A 23,129-nucleotide genomic window follows, 5' to 3' on the forward strand; every position below is an offset into this window, starting at 1 on the left:
TGCCTGCCCTTCAAAGGAATCAGGGAAATGGGCCCCATTGTAAAGCCACCCATCATTTTGCCTCGTGTGTTTCCGTTCAAAGACCCAGTGGGAAAGATGTTTGTGAAGCGACGCTGGACGGGGTGAGGGGGGAAGGAAGCAAGCCTAGAAGAGAGGGCGAGAGCGAGGCGGCTTAGATTTGAAAGGTGCGGCCGATAGGTCTCAAAGCCTTTTCCAGCATTTTCCTTCAAAAGCACACCCCTAACACGCACCAGCTTTCCTCAGTAAAACTCGAGGCTGGCATGTCTTTCTCAGATGCCGACAATGGTCTTTGAAACACCTGTTGCTGCTCTTCCTTACTGAGATGGGGATGCTTTTCAGTCTTTTGGTAAGATGGTACTTAATGAGGTTTTTTTTTTTCTTTTCCTAAACCAGGTGGAGCATTAATTCACATTACACGTTTTCTCTTAGCTCACCTCCTCACCAAGGACCTAAACGTGCTGGGGGCCTGGCGGAGGCCCGGGGGCTTATTTCCTGGCTGTGGGTGCAGGGAAATTGAAAAGGTCCCTGTAGGCTCTAAGTCTCTGTGGTTGCAGCCCCAGTAGCCCTATATGCTAACAAATGCAGTCAGATGTTTAGAACTTAATAATAAGCTCCCTCGGCTCGTCTCTGCTTGACTTTGGTCTTGGGGTCGGGAGGAGTCAGGCCCCTCCCTGCCGTGAATGTGCCCCAGCTGTTCTTCATTTATTGTTTTCTCGACCATCATAACCCAACCTTTATTTCCACCCAGAGATCTGGACATTTTGGGCCATGACAGAGCATGAGATGGTGTCTCAAGAGAACAAAAAGGAAAAACTCCAAGTTTGACTTTGACCCCCCAAGGAGGAGGTGCTAATATAGTAAAGCATTGAAAGTGCTTTAAGGAACAGACAGGACGTGAGTTAGGGAAGAAGCCCTGACTGCAGGATGATCATGAATTCATGGACACTCATGAGCTGGGTAATCATTAAGAGCCACATGAATGCAGGATGATGGACACATGCCTGGCGGTGAGTGTGCATTGTGCGCTTGCGTACTCTGGTGGAACATGAGCAAAGGAAGGATGGGTGGATCAGAGAGCATTTGCCATCATCACTGGATTTGAATAGCTTCTCCACAGATCTCTGTCTTGCTTTGCAAGTTCTTCGGCACATGCTGGAGAGCCTCGGGGGGTGAGGTACGGGGTTTCCAGGATCCCTCTGCCCTCCTACGAAGTCCTCAGGAAGGTGGCGTCTGTGTCCAGAAAGGTGGACCATTATAAAACTACATCTTTCTCATCTGGCAGCTCTCAGGGACATGAAAAATGCTCCACTCTGCCTGGGTGTAATTAAACTTTGGGCTAGGGGCGCCTGGGTGGCTCAGATGGTTAAGCGTCTGCCTTCGGCTCAGGTCATGATCCCAGCATCCTGGGATCGAGTCCCGCATCGGGCTCCGTGCTCCTTGGGAGCCTGCTTCTCCCTCTGCCTCTCTCTCTCTCTCTGTCTCTCATGAATAAATAAATTAAAAAAAAAAAATCTTATAAACTTTGGGCTAGAGTTTTACCCTGCAGCTTTGCTGGCAAATTCAATAATGATGAATTAAGTAGAATTATCTGTAGTGTTAATGCGAACAGAATTTAAAATAATATATACAGTTCACTTAATTACTTTCCCTGTGACTTCCCTCCACCCTCCAAATGTTAGCTCGGCATCCAGTCTAATTGCACCAGCTTTTCTGTCTCAAAATAGCCCGGTCTCTTCCTTTCCTCTCTCCACGGTCATTTACTCTCTGTGTTTGTCTCCCATCCTGTCTGAGATCTGTTTGCCCGCCTGGGTGTTTTGGTTGTGAGGTTCGCTTTCTTCCCCCAGTGTACTCAGTCTGCAGCCGCTCGAACATTCCTCAGCTTTACTGGGGGGTCTAAAATGATTAGGCTGTGTGTTCAGGGGCAAGAGCTAGAAATGGTGGCCACTTCGTCCTTCCACCCAGCAGGAGCACCGCTGCTCATCTGTCCTCGGCTCTCTCCTCTCAGACCCATCCCTGGGGGTTTCTTTGGGGGTGAGGTTTGGAAGGTGAAAGTAGTAGATTTTCTCTCTGGACTGGTAACTTCTGACTCCTCTGTCAACCCCTTCACTTGCAAAGTGGGAGGGATTTATAGGACCTTGGATTATCAGGAAGCAGGGTTAACCCCTTTCCCCTGGTGCCCGAGCTTTGCTCAGCATTCCTGCGACAGCCTTGCAAGTAGGTGCCTCGCGGGTCATGGGCTGAGTATCCAGCCTTGCTTAGGGGGGAGCTTTCCCACCACTTAGGCACCAAACTGCAAGAGGGAACTGCTTGGATCTGAGGTGGGAGACAGTCAGGAGAGGTGCCCTGCGTGCAGCAGAGAATGCAGAGTGGACTCTGGACTTGTCTCTTTGCTTTGGAGCAAAAATCGTCCGTGCTTCCCGGCCCCAGAGGCTTGCTTTCACTGGGCAAACATTTCAGTGCTTATTTCCAACCTGCTGTTCTCTTGTTCGGCTGACAGCTGTCAAGACTTGATCAAACCTGCGGTTTTCTCTTGATCAAGGAAGGAGCTTGTGTCCAAAGGGGAGGCAAACCCACTTCCGACTAGCTAGGGGAAGAGGAGAGAGTGCATTTTAAGGACACAGAATCCAGGGTGAGGGGGATCAGCCGTCTCCAGGGATGCTGGAATTAGGAAGTGGGAAGCCAATGGCGCATATCTATTCATTCCTCCCTGCCTCTCCGCCAGTGTCTGTCCTTTCCGCTTTCCGTCTGCATTCTTCACCCTGCAAGCTTGCTTTCTCAGCTGTGCCCTAGCCAGTTAAGGGCTCCCCTGTGGCTCCCGGGTCACTGTGCCCACAGTTCAATAGAACATGGAGGCTGAGAATCTGGCAGAGTGGGTGAATTGTACCTGCCTGGTCCCTTGACCATCTCTGGGGAGCAGAGTAGAGCACGCCTACCCCAGGCTCTCCTGCGTGGGGTGAAGGCACCCCCAGAAGATGTAGGTGGGATGGGGGTCTCGGCTGCCAGCTCCCTTCCCCTTCGAGGTCCTGTCTGCTGGATGGGAGCACCTGCCTTCCTTGGCGCTAGGCCAGGAGCAAAAACACCATCCTTGGGTGTCACTGTTCCTCTTCCCGTGCAGATCTTCCAGGCACAGGCATCATTGCTGCAGCCAAGGAAGGGGGGATCTCTGAGGATTTTCAGAGATAATTAGGTGATGGACATCACAGGCTCATTAGCAGGCAAAACTTTTCTAATTAAAAGACTAGGGAGGCTGAGGAACAACGCTTCAGGCCTCTCAACAGTATTATCTTTGGGGCCACTTAACGGTCAGCCAAAAATCTGCAGAAGAGTACAGCCAAAGGAGTAGAGGGAGAGAGGTCCCTGCATATCTGGACAGCATCTGGGGCCATGTGGGACCATTCTCTCGCTTGCTCCCTTTGCTTGGGCCTGGAGCCATGATTGAAAATGGGTGAGTGGAGAGCTGGAGATCTACCCACGAGGCTTTGTTGGATGAGCGAATGACCCGTGGGCACACCATTTTCAGAGATAAAGCCAAGAATAATTTCCTGCCGGGTGCTGCCTGACCCCCAGGCAATTGTCCTGAGACCGTTGCAGGTAGAAACCAAGTCTGGATGGGAATATTTACCCAGTTGCCCTGTGACAGGATACGCAGAGCTATTTTGTAATTGCAGCGTGTTCAGAGGTATTCTGGGGTCCTGCTTGTGAAGGAGGTGTGGAGGGCATCTCCAAGCCTCTGCAGGGACAGATGCCACAGCCAGAGAGGGTTTCAGGTGAACACACCTGTCTTTGGGTCCTGATTTCTCAGTGTGGTCTGCTCATCCGCCCCCCACTCCCCACACTGCCCCGTCAGAATCACCGTAAACCCTGATTGAAAAATGTGATTGCTTCCCTGCTTTAAACCTATTTACATGAACAGGGTAGGTTTTTAAAATGCAGATGTAGAAAAATCTACGGGTTATAGTAAACAAAAAAAGCACACTATAAAACTCGAAACAATATCATTCCTTTTGAGTTTAAAAAAAAAAAAAAGGAACTGTTGGAGAGGACATATTTTGTCCTGGTATTAATGTGGTATTTTTTTTCTGGAAGACTACATTAGAATCTGTGATGGCTGGTTACCTTGGAAAGAGACACTTGGGGCGGGGAGAGGGAGACTCCTGGTTTTCAGCTCAACCCTTCCTGTTTGCATTTCTAACCACGTATCTGTGTTACTTCCATGCTCTTAAATGTCATCAGGGATTATCTGGGCAGTGGGATTACACACCATTTTCTTTTCTTCTCTGTGCTCTTTTTGTGTTAAGAAAATCAATTTTTAAAAATGCACTTCAGAAAAATGAACCTGTCACTGGGTGACAGGACCAGATTCTCTGAGGAGGAAATCCCAGTGTTGCATATTTAACATGCACACCGATGTTTGAGAATGTGGTGGATCAGAGCCTGCCACCCCAAAATGTGCCCCTTCATCATACCTATGATTTGGAGCAGACGCTTGAGAAACGGGCAGATGCAGGAAGGGCTCTCCGACCTCCCCCTCCTACCTAAAAACATGACAGAAGATTTCCTGTAAAGGCCTGAGCCTCGCCAGAGATGCTGGTCAGCCCCGGGAAGTCCCCATGAGGTGCCCGATGAAAACAACCCTTGTCTCCCATGGGTTCCTGCAGATATTTACCTTCCCACCATCTGTCACCCTTTTTTTTTTTTCTTTTAGACTTTATTTATTAGGAGGGAGAGAGAGAGAGAACGCACGAGCAGGGGGGAAGGGCAGAGGGAGAAGGAGAAGCAGACTCTCTGCTGAGCAGGTAGCCTGACATGGGGCTCGATCCCAGGACCCTGAGCTCATGACCTGAGCCGAATGCAGATTCTTAACCACAGATGCTTAACTGACTGAGCCACCCAGGCGCCCCCTACCATCTGTCACCCTTAAGGGCAAATTGTGCTTTCCTTTGTCTTGTCATTTTCCTACAAAGCTGTCGCTCTTTGTTAAGATGCTCCATAAGCCCCAAGTTCTAATCACCCCTTTGAGTTACTCATCACCGAGCTTCCCCCACGTATATATGTGCTGCACATGTTCATAAACTGTTTTTCTCTTGCCAATCTGTCTTTTGTCTATTTAATCTCCAGGCCCCAGCTACAGAACCTAGGAGGGTGGAGGAAAAGTTATTATTTCTCTCCTATAAAAACCTGATGCTTCCCAGATCCTTCCAAATGGGCATCTTGACAAACACCAGAGCAAACACTGTCTGGTGTTTTCTTGTTCCTTTCACTGCTACCACTTGGGGATGGCGATGCTGGGCGTGTTTACTCGGGGATGCCTACTTCACTTGCACATTTCTGAGCCTATCTCCCGAGAAATCGCTGGCTTCCTCTTCAGTAACCAGTTGGAGAAAACTCTTTTAAAGAGCTCATGTGATGAGCGGCCTACCTGGCTGATCTCCCTATTTGAAGGTCAATTTTTTGTAATCATAGGAGTGAAATCCATTGTATTCAGAGTCCCAGATTATGCAAATTGAGCATACAAGGGGGAGGGAGTATTTTGGGTGCTATCTTTGGAATTCTGTCTAGAATGCTTAAGAGAACTTTCCTATTTTTTTTTTACCATTAATATATTTACTATAGATTTTTGATAGATAACTTTTGATAGAAACTAAACATAGCCTCTTTTTACCCACAACAGTTTGCATCTATGTTCTTAAGTGGATGTGGCTTAAATTTTTTATTTATGTTTTGTTTCTCTGGTTTGAATATTAAGGTTACACCAGTATCATCCAGTGTCAAGTTGTCCTTCTTCCCACGAGGCTTTGTTGGATGAGCGAATGACCCGTGGGCACCCCCGCCATTAATTATCTGGAATAGTTAGCACGGAACTGGAATTATTTATTCTTTGATAATTTGATAGTGTAGAGGAAGGGAAAAATCTTTATCTCTACTCTCTTATGTTCAGTGCCTGGGACCTGTGAATTAAACTTACAAAAGACAGGCTAACAGGAGAAAAGCATACACATTTTATTTTTAATTTTACATGCACCAGAGCTCCACAGAAAAGACGTGAACACCCAAAGCAGCATTTAGTTTTGAGAGCTTATATACCATTTTGACATGGAGTAATTCACTGTGGAAAAATGACTAGATAAAGGAAAAAAGATCTGAGCTTTTAGGGGCCATACATTGTGGGAAGAAAATATCTAGGGGAAACTAATGGTAAAGAAGAATTATTTCATAAGGTTTGTTATGCAGATTCTAGTCACCGCTGGTGTTCTCCTCTTTCTGGTACGGGGATGGGAGGCACCATTATAAAGGGTGATTTATGCCCTGCTTTTAGGCAGAAGGGGAGAAGGCAGAGAGTTCTTCCTGCATCTGCTGTTTCTCAGTTGCCTTAAGCACAAAATAATCCTTTTGCCAAAATGGTATATTTTGGGGTGGCATATTCTGATCCCCTTTAACCGTTTTTACGAATAATGCCATCTTGCTTCTGATGTGTATGTGTGTACGCTTCGTCAGTACCCCAGGGGCTGTGCGCTTTGGAGATGCGCTGTGGGTGTTGGTAGGGCCTCATCCAAGATCCATAGTGCTTCTCCATGTTTTATATTGGTCTTTATATTTACCAAGTATCTTCTCCCCTCTTTTGTACTTTATGGGTTTATTGACTTCTCTACATGACTTCCTCCTTTTTCCCTCACCCTTTATTTGTTTGGCAGTTTTAAATTCAGTTTCTCTTTTGTGGCTACCTTTAGTGTTTTAACATGCATAATAGACTTAAGGATGTTCAAAATTAATTAGTATCTCTCCCCTTCTCCCTAGCAATCTTTCAGGACCCTGGATTGCTTTAAGTTGGTTTACCCTGGCATCTTCCATATTATTATTTTTCTAATATTTTAGTTCTATGGTTTTTTTTTTGATACCTTCAAATTAGCTACTAGTATTATTTTATTTTATTTTTTAAAGATTTTATTTATTTATTTGACAGAGAGAGATACAGCGAGAGAGGGAACACAAGCAGGGGGAGTGGGAGAGGGAGAAGCAGGCTCCCCGCGGAGCAGGGAGCCCGATGTGGGACTTGATCCCAGGACCCTGGGATCATGACCTGAGCCGAAGGCAGTCGCTCAACCGACTGAGCCACCCAGGCGCCCATATTATTTTATTTTTTTTGAGAATTTATTTATTTGAGAGAGAGCACGCGGGGAGAGGGGCAGAGGCGAGAATCTCAAGCAGACTCCCTGCTGAGCAGGAAGCCCGATGCGGAGCTCGATCTCATTACCTATGAGATCATGACCTGAGCCGAAACCAAGAGTCAGACGCTCAACCGACTGAGTCACCCAGACGCCCCTTATTGTTGTATATTAAAGAAAGAAAAAAACTTTAGACTTTATTTTTTAGAGCGACTTTAGGTTCACAGCAAAACCAAACTGAAGGTTCAGAGATTTCCCGTATACTCACTGCCCTCACTCATGCACACACCCCCCACCAGAGAGGTCAGTTTGTTCCATTTGAAGAACTTCTATGGACACATCATTACCACCCAGTGTCCACAGTTTACACTGGGGTTCACTCTTGGTCTTGTACCTTCTTTGGTTTTAGACAAATGTATAATGACATGTATCTACCATTATAGTATTGTGCAGAGTAGTTCCACTGTCCTAAAAATCCTCTGTGCCTCACCTGTTCCCTCCTCCCTCCCCATTCCCCCAATAACCACTCATCTCTTGACTGTCTCCATAGTTTTGCCTTTTCTGGACTGTCATGCAGTTTAACACATACAGTCTGTATTCACATATAGTCCTTTCATTATTGGCTTCTTTCACTAAGGAATATGCATTTAAGGTTCACTCATGTCTTTTCATGACTTGATAGCTGATTTCTTTTCAGCGTTGAATAATATCCCATTGTCTGGATGTACCAACATCTGGATGTTTATCCATTCACTGCCTATTCAAGGCCATCTTGGTTGCTTCCAAGTTTTGGCAATTATGAATAATGCTGCTGTAAACATCTTGTGCAGGTTTTTATGTAGACATGAGTTTTCATTTCCTTCGGGTAAACACCAAGGAGCGTGTTTACTGGGTCATCTGGTGAAAGTGTGTTTAGTTTAGTGAGAAACTGCCAAACTGGCTTCCAAGGTGGCCATGCCATTTTGCATTCCCACCAGCCACGAATGAGCTCCCTGCTGCTCCACGTCCCCTCCAGCATGTGGTGGGGGTCAGTGTTCCAGATTTTGGCCATTCTAATAAGCGTGTAACAGTATCTCGTTGTTGTTTTCATTTGCATTTCCCTGATGACCTACCACATGGAGCGTCTTTTCATCTGCTTATTTGCCACCTGAAATCTGTTGTGAGGTGTCTTTTAAGGTCCCTGGCCCTTGTTTTAACTGGTTTGTTTTAACTAGTTTGTTTTCTTACTGTTAAGTTTTGAGAGTTCCTGGTATATCTTGGGTAACTGTCCTGTATCTGATGTGTCTTTTGCGAAGATTTTCTCCCAGTCTGTGGCTTGTCTTCTCCTTCTTGATGTTGTCTTCGGAAGAGCCCAAGTTTTTAATTTTAAAGACATCCTGCCTATCAGTTACTGTTATTGTTTTATAAGATCAGTGTTTGCTTGTATTTTCCAGGACTACTGCTTATTTCTCTGCTCATCATCGCTCCTTGCATTGACCTCCTGTCCATTGTCTTTCTTACTTTAATATTTCCTCACTTAAGATCCACGGGGATAAAAATCACTCAACTAAAAATATCTGTATTTTGCTCTGACCCTTGAAGGAAGAACTGAGTTGCATCTAAATGCCTCGGTTGAGAGCAGTTTGTATTTCCTTTGGCAATTTGGCAACATCATTCCATATCCTTGCACTTAGACCGCGTCCATCAGACAAAAGAGTTGTGTTGCATGTTGTGTTCTCTGTGAGCATTATAAAATTGTATCCAGCAGTAACTTCATTTACATTTTCTGTCTTTCTCTCAGTTGCTTATCCATCTTTTTCATTTGTCTCTGGTGTTTCTCAGTTTCAACATGATGTGGTTTTGTGTGTACGCATACACACGTGTTGTTCTGTGTAAGTCTTGGAGTACTCTTTTAAACTGAATACTCGTTACTAGTACTACTACTACTATTATTATTATTATTATTATTATTATTATTATTTCTGGAAAGTTTTTATCAATTGTCCCTTCAAATTGACCTTCTCCCTCATTGTTTATTTCCTTCTGCAGCACTTAATAGATGTTTATTCTATGCTCTTATCTCCCATGTGTCTTACACTTTTCTTGATGTTGTCTATCCCTTTCACTCTCGGTGGGCTCTTCTCTGGTTCACTGATTAGTCAACTAAGCTGATTCTAATCTCCTATTTAACTTGTCTGTTGAATTTTTTTTAAAGATTTTGTTTATTTATTTATTTAGAGCATGAGCAGGGTAAGGGGCAGAAGGAGAAGTTGAGAGAGAACCCCAAGGAGACTCCATGCTGAGTGCGGAGCCTGACTCGGGGCTCAATCCTGCTACCCCAAGATCATGACCTGAGCCAAAATCAAGAGTTGGATGCCCAATGGACTGAGCCACCCAGGCGCCCCCTTATCTGTTGAGTTTTTAATTGCAAGGACTTACAGTTTTTATTTCTGAGTTGTCCTAGTGGGTTCTTTTTTTACTACGTCTGCTTTTCCTTTGTTACAACTGGTTCTTATGGTTTTGATTTCTTCTTTTATGTCTTTAATCAGGTTAGGCATATTTTGTATTATATTTTCCATGGTACGTCTGTTATAGAAAGCCGTGTTTCTCCTTCATTGGGTGTCCACAGGCTCCATTTGTGGTGTATTGTTTTCTCCAGGGCTTTGTCACTTTTTAGATCATTACTTCTCTAGTGGGGCATGTTTTTCCTCAAAGGATTCCCAGGGCCCTAGATCATGCGAGAGCCCTTCAGCATGGTTCTACGTTTGCTTCTGTAAGACTCCTTTATAGCGATGTTAGCCTGGAACTGATGTTTATAGTCATGTCCAGGCGGGGGTTTTCCCAGTCCACACAGAAACTAGAAACTCAGCACTCTGAACTGTTTGAGGTGAAAGCCCATGGTTTTCGTTCTTCAAGCATTTTTTTTTCCTCCAGAAACCAGGTAGAAGCATGTCATCATCCTTTTTATCTCTCTCTGCAGCTGAATGGGTATTTTTTCCTAGTCCCTGCTTCCATATAGGGACAGAATTTTCGTGACTCTTGCATTTATAGAATTTCACCTCCTGCCTCGTGTGGCACAAGGGCCTCCTCTTTGCCCCAGGTAGACAGTCACACCCAGAATCCATCCATGGGATCTCCTTAATCCCTAGGCTGCATCTGAACCGGTTTTGGTGTTTCAGCTCCAGTTTATAGCTTCCTTATCATTAATGATCCCCTTTCTTTGTTGTAAGCTCAGATGTGCATCTAAAACCTTTTTGTTTATTTCATCTGTCATTTTGAGGCTGTTGTGGAGGGAGATTTTGGTTTTATCATAATCTCTAGTCTTGCTGGAAACAGACGTATCTCCAGGAGAAATGGAAATTTGCACAACAGTTGTGCCTGTGTTCTGTGTTCTGTCCTTCACCAGATCCGATGTTTCCCAGCCTCTGCCCTATAAAACAGGCCAAACCACTTCAGCTCACAAACTCGTATCTCTTTCAAGACTTGTGGCTCCACGTTTCCACAGCTTTGACAATGAAATGAAAATACAGGCAAGCGTTCGCATTTGACAGGACTGATGTGAGCGGCAGGTTAGGACTTCTGTTAGGCCATTCAGGCAAGGAGGGAATTTTTCAGTGGGGACTCATTTTATGAGTAGTGAGTACATTTGTATATATTTTGGGTTTAGGAGCATGTTCGCTTTCCCATTCCACCTTACGATTGGAGATGTTTTCCATCACATCCAGAACCACATGGTAGGGAACTTGGCATTGCAGTAATGGGGGTGGGGGTGGGTGGGAAATCTCCTGTTAACCCTTTCACGACCCAGGGCTAGTTTGGTGGGCCACTGTAGCTGAGCTTAGCCTGCCCCATAAAGGACAGATCTATAGGAGAAGCCCAAATTGTAGCCCACATTTCTCAAGGGTGGATCTTGATGTGTTACCATTGGGATTCCTTGGGGCACTAGAGAAAAAAATACAGATGCCTGTGCTCTGCTCCTGATTTGCCTAAATCAACTTTCTTGGGAAGGACTGGTGAAGTTCCCAAGGTGATTCTCAGTCCTACTGCAGCATGAGAATATTTGTCCCGGGGTGCCTCAGTGGGGTGGTGATGCTGAAGCCAGTGCATGCCTAAGAATCTTTTTGGTAAATAATTTCCTTTGAGATGGATAGGCTACTCACAGAGAGAACAGGATCTTAGGCTCTGCTTGAGTGCAGTGTAGGGGAGGGAGATTCTGCTCAGTGGTTTATCAAGTCTTATCTTGGCATGTGATTTTCTTTTTGGGAGGAAGGGGATGGTTTAACGCCACTTGGTGACATGAAAAAAAAAGGGGGGGACAGAGGACAAGAGAAAATCTAGCTGAGCATTAACTTCTTTGGGGCTGATGCTAAAATGTTGCCGGGTTTCAATTAGCAGAGCACCTTCTTCCCCATCCCTGGTCCATCATGAGTTGCCATGGCGGCAGGCACACTGCTCTCTGGATAGCCACCCCTGCTACCTGCCTCTGCCAAGGGCCATCCTGTAGTTTGGCTGAGCCCAGACCTGACTTCTCCGAAGGCTCCGGGCTGCAGTGGAATAAAGTGGGACAGATTTTGGTGGGGAGGTGAGAACCTGCCACTTCAGGTGGTTTATGGTTTCGAGAAGATGTGTCAAGCAGCTCTGTCTTGTTTGGATGTTCTGTTCCCACTCACGTGCTTTGGACTGGATTCAGGAACTTTATGAGCAAAGGCATAGCATGTTATCCCACGGGCAGGCACACCTGTCACTTCCCTTTGGCACTCACTCACCCAGTGTCTGTCTGTGGGTTTCCTTTGCTTGGGTCCTCCTGGAACAGGGTTTTTCAGAGTGGGTTCCATGGGCTTTCTGCACTGACGCTTGTTCCCATGTTCCCGGGTTGGTGAGTGAGGAAGATTATGGAATCTGTCATTCTAATACAAAGTACGAGAGAAGGAACATGCTTTGGGCATAAGGCGATGTGTTCCCTTTGGTGCAAAGTGAGCAAGATGTTAAGAGCCCCAAGTGAAGATTGCCAGTAAACACTTGCCAAGAGATCTGGGCTGAACGTAACAAACTTGGGAGTCCATTCTCAATGGGTTTCCATTGTGTTTTTCTGGATCTTTCTTTCTCCTCTAAACTGTGTTCCCTAGAGTGCCTGTCACACCTGCTGACTCGGCTCTCCCAAAAGTTCCAAGAAACTGCACTTTGGGGAAAAAAAAAAAATTTAAATATGATTTTTTTTTTAAAGATTTTATTTATTTATTTGACAGAGAGAGACAGCGAGAGAGGGAACACAAACAGGGGGAGTAGGAGAGGGAGAAGCAGGCTTCCCTGTGGAGCAGGGAGTCCGATGTAGGGCTCGATCCCAGGGTCCTGGGATCACGACCTGAGCCGAAGGCAGACGCTTAATGACTGAGCCACCCAGGCGCCCCTTAAATATGATTTTTGTAAAAGTTATTTAGGTGACACTTCTTTTTTTTTTTTTTTAAGATTTTATTTATTTATTTCAGAGAGAGAGAATGAGAGAGAGCACATGAGAGGGGGGAGGGGCAGAGGGAGAAGCAGACTCCCTGCCGAGCAGGGAGCTCGATGCGGGACTCGATCCAGGGACTCCAGGATCATGACCTGAGCCGAAGGCAGTCGCTTAACCAACTGAGCCACCCAGGCGCCCGACACTTCTTTTTTAAATTTTATTTTATTATAACCTGAGATCTACCTGCTTAAAAATTTTGAAGCGTATAATCCATTATCGTTGACTTTGGTACGGTGTTTTACAGCAGATCTCTACACCTTATTCATCTTGCTTAACTGAAATGTTATGCCCATTAAGTAACTCCCTCTTTGAAAAATGTGGAATGCTTCACCAATTTGGGTGTCGTCTTTGGACAGGGGCTGGGCTCATTTTCTTGGTATCTTTCCAATTTTAGGATATGCACTACTGAAATGAGCAGATTTACTTGTCTGCTTATGTACGTACCTACGTATGTGTTTTTGCATGCTCAAGTTTGAGAACCACTATGGAAGACTCACTTGATCGTGGCTCAGTTAGGGTCTTCTTACCATCTAGCTGCTCGCAGACGGCCCCCTGCACATCACCGCGCACAGGCATGTGCACGCACTCACGCATGGGCACTGCTTCAGCCCCGCACCTCTCTGTGTAGTGAGAGCTCCCATGTGGCTTGAGATAACTGGCACTCCACCTTCCAGCCCTCTTTCACGTTGATCCGCTTTTACATTCATGGTCTATCGTAATCTGGGCGTCACTTGGAGAGTCTGTCCTTCTGAAGCCTTCATTTTCATCAAAGCATTTCTGCTTTTAGTGGAAGCTGAAGGAATACAGAGCACTCACCAGCCGTGCGTCTCCCTTTCTCCAAACCTCTGCTGGATGGCATTTGTTTTCCCACTCGAGACCAAGCCATTCTTCACATGTCCCTTGTGGTCACTGTCTGAGTAGGGACAGCATGAGGAGGTCTGTTCCCCAGCCTGCAGACATTTCTGCTCTGCCCTGTTTAATCTTATCATTTCACCAAGCCGGGGTCGCCCTTGAACATGAGGGCAGCGCTGATCTTACAGGTAAGCCCCACTCCATGTGACTTCCCATGGTTTTTATCCCTGCTCTCTCAGAATCAGGGTTTTTGTTTTGTTTTTGTGTTTTTGCTTTGCTTTTTAGCTCCAAGCGACCTCATGTCAGTACAGATAGCTTTGCTTGTCAGTCTTCTTGCGTCTGACCCAGCACTTCTGCTTCAGAAGACAGAGGGCTCAAGAAATAAGCTTCCCATGCTGGGGTCCACGCTGGGGTCCATGCAGAGCATCCTCCAAGGCAGCTGGGTATCTGGGCGTAATGCCCCCCTGGGTTCCTTACACAAAGACAGCCACCCTTTGAAGATGTGGTAGACCTCAAATCTTAACCACAAATGGTAGAGGGGTACCTGCATGGCACAGTCCTTTAAGTGTCCGACTCTTGGTTTCGGCTTGGGTGGTGATCTTGAGACTCATGTTGGGTTCAGCGTGGAGTCTGCTTGAGTGGGATTCTCTCTCCCTCTCCCTCTGCACCTCCTGTTTGTTCTCTCTCTCTCTCTTTAAAATAAATAAATAAATCTTTAAGAAAATGGTAGAGAAAGAGATGTGTCTTCCTCCTTCCTGGGAGCTGCATGGATTTCCAGAAACCAATTTTCTTCCTGGTCATTCCCCTTCTAACTTACGTTTATGGCAGATCTAGGGGATAAAGAATGGTGCTCATTCTTCCTGGCAATTAGCTGTCGGATGCTATTTCACCAAACCATTATGTTTCAGTTTCCAAGGTGACTTTTTAAAAATTATATGTATATAGTTTTTAAAGACACTAAATTTAAAAACAGAAATATAATGGCTTAATGAAATAGCAATGAATATATAATACATATAATATATGGATCATGTATGTATTTATGTAATCACGTGTGTACATGTACAGTTTGTTGGTCTATCTATCTATCTATCTGTCTTATCTATGGATTGATAATAAGCAACCATCCAGCGCACTTCAGGGATGCTGGTGACCTACTTTATCCCCATCTCTCTGGTAGTACCATTTTTTTAGGAAGTGCAAACTGGTATTAATGTTAGTCTACATAAACTACATTAGATGAATAAATCCGCTCTTCAAAAAAGAAAGAAGGAGGGCGCCTGGGTGGCTCAGTTGGTTAAGCGACTGCCTTTGGCTCAGGTCATGATCCTGGAGTCCCTGGATCGAGTCCCGCATCGGGCTCCCTGCTCGGCAGGGAGGCTGCTTCTCCCTCTGACCCTCCCCCCTCTCATGTGCTCTCTCTCTTTCTCATTCTCTCTGTCTCAAATAAATAAGTAAAACCTTAAAAAAAAAAAAAAAGAAGGAAGGAAAAGGAAAGAAAAAAAAAGAGAGAGAGAGAGAGGAAGTTACTTTGTATTCCAAAGCAGCATAGACGACCTTAAAGGGCACTAGCCCTCTCCCTGTATTGATGGAAAGTCTCTATTATCTTTAGCAGCTGGTGACCCTTTGTGAAAGTTGAAAATGTCAACATGACTGAATCTTAAAAAGCATTCCCAGTACAGCCAAGGCTTGGCCTTACTCCACAAACATGGAGTATGGGGATCTGAAGGCATTTGAAAAATCTGCACCAGATCCTATGGTGATCTAATTTTTTTCTCCCCTACCATGGCCCTCCTGCCCTTTTGGATTTCAGTTGAGAACGGATTAGGTGTACCAAGCACTCCATTAGCCTTTCTTTTTATATTTTTATAAATACAATTCAAGTTCATTGTGGGAACCACTAAAATATGGTTTGTGTTGCCCTCGATGTGTGCCAGCCAGGGAGGCCCGCGCCCACTCTCAGCTACTCCCCACCACGGTCCTTTAGGGCGGGTAATATTAGCATCCCAAATGGCAAACATGGAAACTGAGGCACAGGGGGTATCAAGTGACAGGTGCAAACACACATAAGCAGGAAGCGGTAGGGCTGGGATATGAACTGGCGGGGAAGCCGTGAGTGAATGCAGGTTCTCAAGTCTCCAGAACCATCCTTCCTTTTCCTTTCCATGTAGTGACACCGAGAGTCCTCTCTGTCATTGCTTTGGGGAAAAAAGGGGAAGAGAAAAGTCTGAAGAGGTAAGAAAAGAGGAATGTGCCAGAGAGTCCACCGTGGACTTTCCCCTCGTGTCCCTGGTGTGTAATGCCGGAGGACAGGATGCCATCGGCCAGCCTGCCGGCTGCTTAGACTGCATCTACCTTGCCCCTGCCTGCCCACGCCATCCGTCCATCTCTGATTGACCGTCCCCAGGAGAGGGTCGGGAGAAACTACCAGACCACCTCAAATCAAATAAATTGGTGATAATCTGCATGTGGGCACACATGCATATTCCCTCTTCCTCTCTCGCTCTCTCTCATGCACACACACACACACGCACGCATACCCATGCACACACACATACAGCATGCACATGCCAAAAAAAGGTGAATAAAAGGAAAACTTTTGGGACTCACACCCATTGTAGCTTTCCTCCCCGTTAATCCTGGCAAGGGAAACAGGTGGCTTCTGTGTCCGAATCACTTTTACTGCTCCGGTGAATGGGGAGGCGGTGGCGAAGGTAGGAGAGTGGTACCCTGGCTGCCAGGCATGTTTGCCATGCATCCCTCTGGCAATGACACCAGATTTTTCTCTTCTGGGTCCACCCAACACCCACGAGTCAGACCTTGGCTGAAGTTTACCCAGATATGATGTGACTTGTGTTCTTTTTTGCAGAGAGCACCCATGAGTCTGGGGGTGTGGTTTTTCTATATTAGTTTGGTCCCTGTTCTTGTAGAGCTGGTTTTTTTCTTTTTTTTAAAGATGTTATTTATTATTTATTTGAGAGAGAGAGAGAGAGAGAGTGAGTGAGAGAGAGAGAGCATGAGCATGGGGAGAGAGAGGTTTGAGAAGCAGGCTCCCCACTGAGCAGGGAGCCCAACTCCAGGCTCGATCCCAGGACTCTGGGATCATGACCTGAGCCAAAGGCAGACCCTTAACCGACTGAGCCACCCAGGCGCCCCTAGAGCTGTTTTTTTTCTTAACAGTGGGTGGCTGTGCTGAAGTTTACCTTTGCACTCTATCTGAAATGTTTCTGGAAGAGATTAATAGCGTGAGAATATTGCTGGGGAAATAGTTAACTAATGAAGAAAAACTTTCAGAGACAAACATTTAGCTGCATTTACATGATGTGTAAATTATTCGCATCTCGATGATGTGCTAATTGCTCTTTACTTATAAGCCCAGGCTGATTGGAAATCAGCCCACCCAACCTGAGAATGTCTTCGACGGGGCTTCACCTTTCTAGATTTGCAGGGCTGCACTAACCACAGAGGTTCTCTACCTGTAGGAATACAGGTGCTTCTGCCCACTTCAGGTTCTGTGGCGGAATGTACTTTGTCAGGAGCGCATCCTCTCCCCCAGAAAAGTGTCTCTGCTGATCCTTGGGGAGTGCTTGTGCCATTTGCTCCCCTCCTTTATCTGCTGGGATGTCTTCCTGGCCAGTAAGCTCGTCTGCTGAGATGCAACTCATGCACTTGTCCCACCTCCAAATAATCCCTTGTTGTCCTTCATGTGGCTTTCTGTGAATCTGATCCGTGTCTGGGAGGCATCAGTCTTGGCAAGGGAGGGCTTTCTCGAGGCAAAGGAGAAGAAGCCCTAGGAGGACACTGTGCTTATTTGCACACCCTGCCCTTCTCCTAAGCTCCCCCGGGCTCCTCCCGTCCCGAACCTGCTCATCCCTGGATAGGCTTTTGGACTGGGTTGAAATGTGGGTGGCCAAGGACCGGGACTGGCTGGGTTGCAAAGACTGGCTGCTTTCAGGGGCTGAGTGGTTGATGTGGCCCGACCTCATGGCCAAAAGACCGCGTGGGGAACTGGGGACTTGCACAGGCAGCGAGTCCTGGGTGAGAAGGTGGACCCCAGGCTGAGCCGGCAGGCTAAGTTTGAGTCCTCTTGGCCCTGAAATGTCTGTTCGTTTTGGCAGCCCGGGGTGAAGTGTGCAGAGCTGACAGTCACCTGAAGCTGGCCATTTGCTGTGGCAATCTCAGGGTTCTTGCAGAGACCAGCGATAAGCAAGGCTAGGAAGATACAAGGTGCCTGAAGAACAGAGAGCATCAGCAGCGCTCTGAGGAGGGTGGTCTCGGGAGGGGGCGTGGCAGCAGGAGGGGCTGATGAAGTGGGGCATTCCCAGAGCCTGTTCCCCGGGCAAGGACGCCGATGTTATGTGATCCAGTGGTTCTCACATGCGGGCCGGCTGGGGGCCCCGCTGCATCAGCCCCCACCCCAGAGCCTTCAGAGATGCCCATTGGCAGCCTCCTCCCCGGGAGGTACAGACCCGCTGGGTCTCCTGCCGAGGCTGGGAATCTGGGTTTTTTAAAAAAATTTTCAGATGATTCCCACCTGAGGCCTGTTTTCAGAAGCGCCAATCCAGTCCTTTCAGGAGGCTTCCCTGGCAACAAGGCTCCTGGAGCAGGTGCATCCTCCCTAAGCCTCTCCCTGTCCCACTTGGGAGCGAGCGCAGGGAACTCCGTAGCTGCAGCAGGCGCGGTGGTCAGAGGCGTCCTGAGGCACCTGCATGGTAGAAGGAGCGTTCGTGCCCCAGGTGCTTTGGAGAGTTAGTAGGTCGAGGGGCTTTGGGTTTTTTGGGGAGGTGGAGGCTCTGCCAGAGGGGGAAGATGGTGCTGGAGGGACGAGTCGAACCAACCCCAAATGCGCAGTCAGGAGCTCGGGGTTGGGCTGTCCATCCCACTACTTGACGGCGGGGCCGTCCTTGGGATCACTCACCAGCTGAGGGCTTCCTGTTTTAGTCAGACCTCTTTTTTGGTTGCTGGTGACAGGAATCAGCTCAACCAGTTAAAGCCAGATCAACTTGGGGAGAGGTACTGAAAGCCTGCAGAATAGGGGCGGGGAGGGAGCCTGCAGCAACAGGCCTGGGCTCTGAACAGCGAGGCCGCGCCGTCGAGATAGCCTCTCCAGTGGGCGCATTTCCCATGTGTTTGCTCGCGTGGCTGGGCTTCAGCCCAGGGGCCAGTGTCCACGGGGCAATATCCGTAGACCAACGGCTCCAACTGGTGGGCTTGAGTCATATGGGTCAGCCCCCGAGCTGACCACTGTGCCCCGCAGACTAGATCAGGCTTAGGGTCAGCGGCTGGATTTGGAGAGGCCTCGTGCTGAACGTACCCCAGTCTTCGCTGTCTGAGCTCTGAATCCACTTTAAGATGCAAAGGAGGCAGAGGAGAATAAAAATTCCACCCTTATTGCCAGCAAAGATTGGGCTAGAGGCAGCAGCTTTGATGTGCATCAGAGCGGGATTTGTAATGCTGGACTGCAGAATTAGGCCGATTTACCCACCAGCTCACAGACCTACTAGGGGACCCTGTGCACCTTGCAGCATGGAGGCCTAGACCGGAAGTGGGACACCCTGGCACTCAGGGCAAGCAGGCGAGGCTGGGTGGACCTCCCCAAATTCATCTCTCAAGAAACTCATTCTGTCTCCACGGGGAGGTGTGAAGTGTGGGACAAAAGGCCAGGAGTATTTAGGGGAAAGTCCCTCCTTAGGGAAACAGGAGTGGGGAAGAAACATTCCATATCCTACCCAACAAGGGGTAGACTGGTCAGTTCCATGAAGAAGGCAGAGCCAGGAATAATGGCCGGGTGGCTAGTTGAAAGGAAGAATGTTGGGGTAGGTCACTGAGCTAACCTATTCCTTTCCATGACATAGGATTTGAAAGAACCTACCTCATAGGGTTGCTTCTAGGATTAAAGAAGGTAAATTCTCCAGGTAGCTACACATGTGGGGTCTTGCAAGGTGCAGAATAGGCACTTAGTCAGTGGTGGTTGAACCTGAATTGGGGAGGGAGAGGAGGTCATGAGGCAAGGTCCTGAGGTCATCTTGGGCCGCCATGTGTCATGGTGAGGTCGGTGATTACACAAGCCTTTGAAGGTTAGATTGTCCTTTTTCCAGGTTGTCCTCTACTGTCCCTGGAACTGCTCTTCCCTCCTCTTTCTTCTTTTCTTTGTCCCCTGGTGGGGATGAGGTCAAAGTAGTGTCTTCTGTTAGTAGGCACCTCTAATAGTATGCAGAAAAAGTCCACAGTGAGATTTGTCTAGTTCCACCCACTGCATAGTGTTTCCTGGAAATCCAGGTACGCTGAACTCAGGTTCGTCCATTGGTTTATCAAGCCCCTGCCGAGCCGGAGTGTTGGGGGAGAGAACAGACAGCCCTCACCAATGTCAAGGCAAACCATTGCATGGGCACCACAAGGGTACCTTCTCCATAGGACACAGCATTCTGTCATGGTGGCCACTCTCTGGACCCTTCTTTCGAGTTAGTCAAGCTGACCAGTGATTTCCATGGTGATTTATACGTAGCTGGATTACCCACACCAGCAGCTAGGTGGACCCAGGTAATTAATTTCCTCGGGGAACAGAAAGGCTTTGGAATAATTCTCATGAGGGCCACCAGTGACCAAGAGATATGAATCTTAAATAAATCTTAAAAATCCTGCTTTTAATAATCTGTATCAGGGGCCAGCAGAGTATATAGCCTGCAGGCCAAATGTGGCCTGCTGCCTGTTTTTGTAAAAAGAGTTTTACTGGAACACAGACATACCAACTCATTTACATATTGTCTCTGGCCCACTTTGTGCTACAACGACAGAGTCGAGTAGTTTGCCAGAAAGACAGAATGACCCACAAAGTCTAAAATACTTATTATCTGGACCTTTACCAAAAAAGTTTGCTGACCCTTGAGATGTATGTCCATAAGATAGGCATTTGGATAAATAAATGTTGGTCTGTCAGTGGATAGGATGCTGCAGAATGAGAGTCTTAACCTTAAATAAAATCATGAACTCTCTGAAAATACGAGCAAAATGTTCTGTGTAGATTATGTGGACACTTTTCTGGGAAAGAGCGCCATTGGCTTTCGTTATCCATTCCACAAATATTTAAGTACCTCTTTTGTGCTTGGCACTAGAGATAAAATTGTGAGCCAGATGGACTCAGGCACTCATGGTGCTCACAGACCCAAGAGGTGGTGGACCTGCACACAGACAGCAAGCAAGTGATGCACTGGAAAATGACTAAATATCATGGAAATCAGGCTGCAGAAGAACCTCCCCCCTCCCCCACCCCCCATCCACCACAATACGCATGTTCTTTCTAATACAGCATTTAAATTGAACCTGAAGAGGGAAGGGCTCAGAAACCACACTGAAGATAACATTTATATCATGGAAGTCTCAGAACAATAAATATTGACCCTTCTAAGTTCAACCAACATTTAGCCATTTGTCAAGTACCTGTTTAGAATTCCTGCCCAGCTTGCTTTTATTACTCTCAACACCAAAGCTCATTGGAGGCCTGGAAGGTAACTGGTTGTGCCAGACTTTGAAATGATTTGGACAGTCCACACATCTCTTCTTCTAACAAGAAACAAATCTTGAGTATATATTCTTAGTTCTCTGGCCACTGGAAATTCTGCATTGTTCACGTCTTGACCTCTAGCAGGTCATGGAAATTTGGTTGAGCACCATCGACATGGGAGACTATATTATGATCTGGAGTATGTTCACACTTGACTGCTACATGAAGTCACGTTTCAGAACTGTATGATCCACCTAAACGTGTGCGTGCTCATCTCTACAGATACAGTATAAATATAAACAAGAGTGTCAGGATTTTTTTGAAGGTGGTCTCCTCTGGGTAGTGAAGGTTTTTTTTTTTTTAGTTTTCTTCTGCCCTTTATCAGTATATTCTGTATTTCCTGTAACGTATGGGGAGCTCTTGTATTGTCAAAAAATATTTTAATACATTTAGAGGGAAAATAATGCTTTTCATTTTAGGGCACAAAGAGATGTCAATTCCTCTGGGCAAATGAATTTGTTCCTCATGTGGTGGACGTTCTTATTTTATGAACAGTTGGAACGTGTTGTCCCTGAAACTCATCTTGGGGAATTTCTTGAGCTAGAACAGAGTTCAGTGAACACTGGTGATGGAAATAGCCCCTCTCTCCTACTCACCTGGATGAGTGATCATGGTAGGCTGGCTGTGGCAGAGCATAGAATCAGCGCTGGAAGGGGCCCTGAAGTCTGCCTCGTTCTGCTCATTTAAAGTTGGAAGAAGCCTAGACCTTTAGAGGTTGGGACTTGTGTAGGGTTATGTACAAATTGGAAAATTGGAGATAGAGTTGACCTGAGAGTGCTCTACCATGGTTTAATTCATTTAATTGTGGCTTTCTAAAGAGAGCAGGAAACCTGGTGCAGATTTAATATGACCAGTGTATCAAAGACATGAATGTCCAAGGACATGCATAAAGCTCCCCTATAGTAGTCTTCCCTACTCCTTCCTTTCCTCTCTCCCTCCTTCTCCCCTTCTAGCAGCTTAGCTTCTGAACTCCTTGACTATGTTGGAGACTCTCCCTTCCCTCCATCTTGGGTATCTTGGTGGAAGACAGAGCCTGGCTCTCAGGATAGAAGTTGGACTTCCAGCCTCTCTCGTAGCTAGAGCTGACCATGGCTTGGCCAGTTAGATGGAGCTGAGAGCAAAGTCATTCCAGCGAGAGTGGCCAGCATTCAGTGCCAGTGACCTGAGCCAGAGCATTTGGCGTCCAGCACTAAGGACAGAGGTGCTGCCACGCGGGTATGTGGTGGCATTTTGGTGGAGCAGGAGTCCTGGTCTCCCTTGGCTCTGTTGGGGTTCCAGGGTGGGTTCTGTGGCCTCCCTGGGTGGGGTTCCACGAGCCCCCCGGTACACTTCTGGTGATTGACTTGGTTTCTTTTGCCCTTCACCAAGGCCTGTGCCCGATAAACTCTCCCTGCTGAACGTGGATGTGGACTTAAATTCTCCCCAGCATCCAGATAAAGTCTCAGCTCTCTGACCTTGTAACAAAGACAGAAAACAAACCATGAATCTTCCGACTTGTGCTTATCTTTTCCTTCCTGCGTTCCAGGGTCAACTGTTTGTATCCCGAAAAGCCAGAAAATCCCCCAAACCAAGAAATGTTTATGCAATTTGAGTCTCACATGAACCTCTCCAGCACTGCGTTTTCCATTCAGTTACATGGCCTGTGGCAAAAGGAAGATTTCGTTTCCTCTTGTAGTTTGCAGACGATGGTGCTGTGTGTTCGCGCTGACCACGTGTGTGCTCTCTTGCTGTAGCCGCTGACAGTGTTCCTTGCTAGTGTCAGCTTGATTCCTGGGGACCAACTCCTAGGACAAGAGAGGAACTGGGAGATAGAAATAGTGGGAGGGTTAATGTAGACAGAGACCCTGCAGAGACCCTGCATAGATCCTGCAGAGACCCTGCGGAGACCCTGCGGAGACCCTACAGAGACCCTGCAGAGACCCTGCAGAGACCCTACAGAGACCCTGCAGAGACCCTGCATAGATCCTGCTTAGACCCTGCAGAGACCCTGCATAGATCCTGCATAGATCCTGCATAGACCCTACAGAGACCCTGCATAGACCCT

At 47.0% G+C, this 23,129-nt stretch overlaps 1 protein-coding gene and 1 non-coding gene across 9 annotated transcripts in view; one reads left to right on the plus strand and one right to left on the minus strand.

Annotated features, from left to right (window-relative positions):
• SLC39A11 (solute carrier family 39 member 11) overlaps positions 1-23,129 on the plus strand; it is a 559,067-nt gene that overhangs the window by 152,260 nt on the left and 383,678 nt on the right. The window lies entirely within an intron of this gene.
• LOC118024463 lies at positions 12,984-13,088 on the minus strand. Its single transcript, XR_004683112.1, has one exon. It is a non-coding gene; the product is annotated as a U6 spliceosomal RNA (small nuclear RNA).

Source organism: Mirounga leonina, unplaced genomic scaffold (assembly GCF_011800145.1).
Source record: "Mirounga leonina isolate KUSES-001 unplaced genomic scaffold, KU_Mleo_1.0 Mir_197, whole genome shotgun sequence".
Lineage (NCBI taxonomy): Eukaryota > Metazoa > Chordata > Mammalia > Carnivora > Phocidae > Mirounga > Mirounga leonina.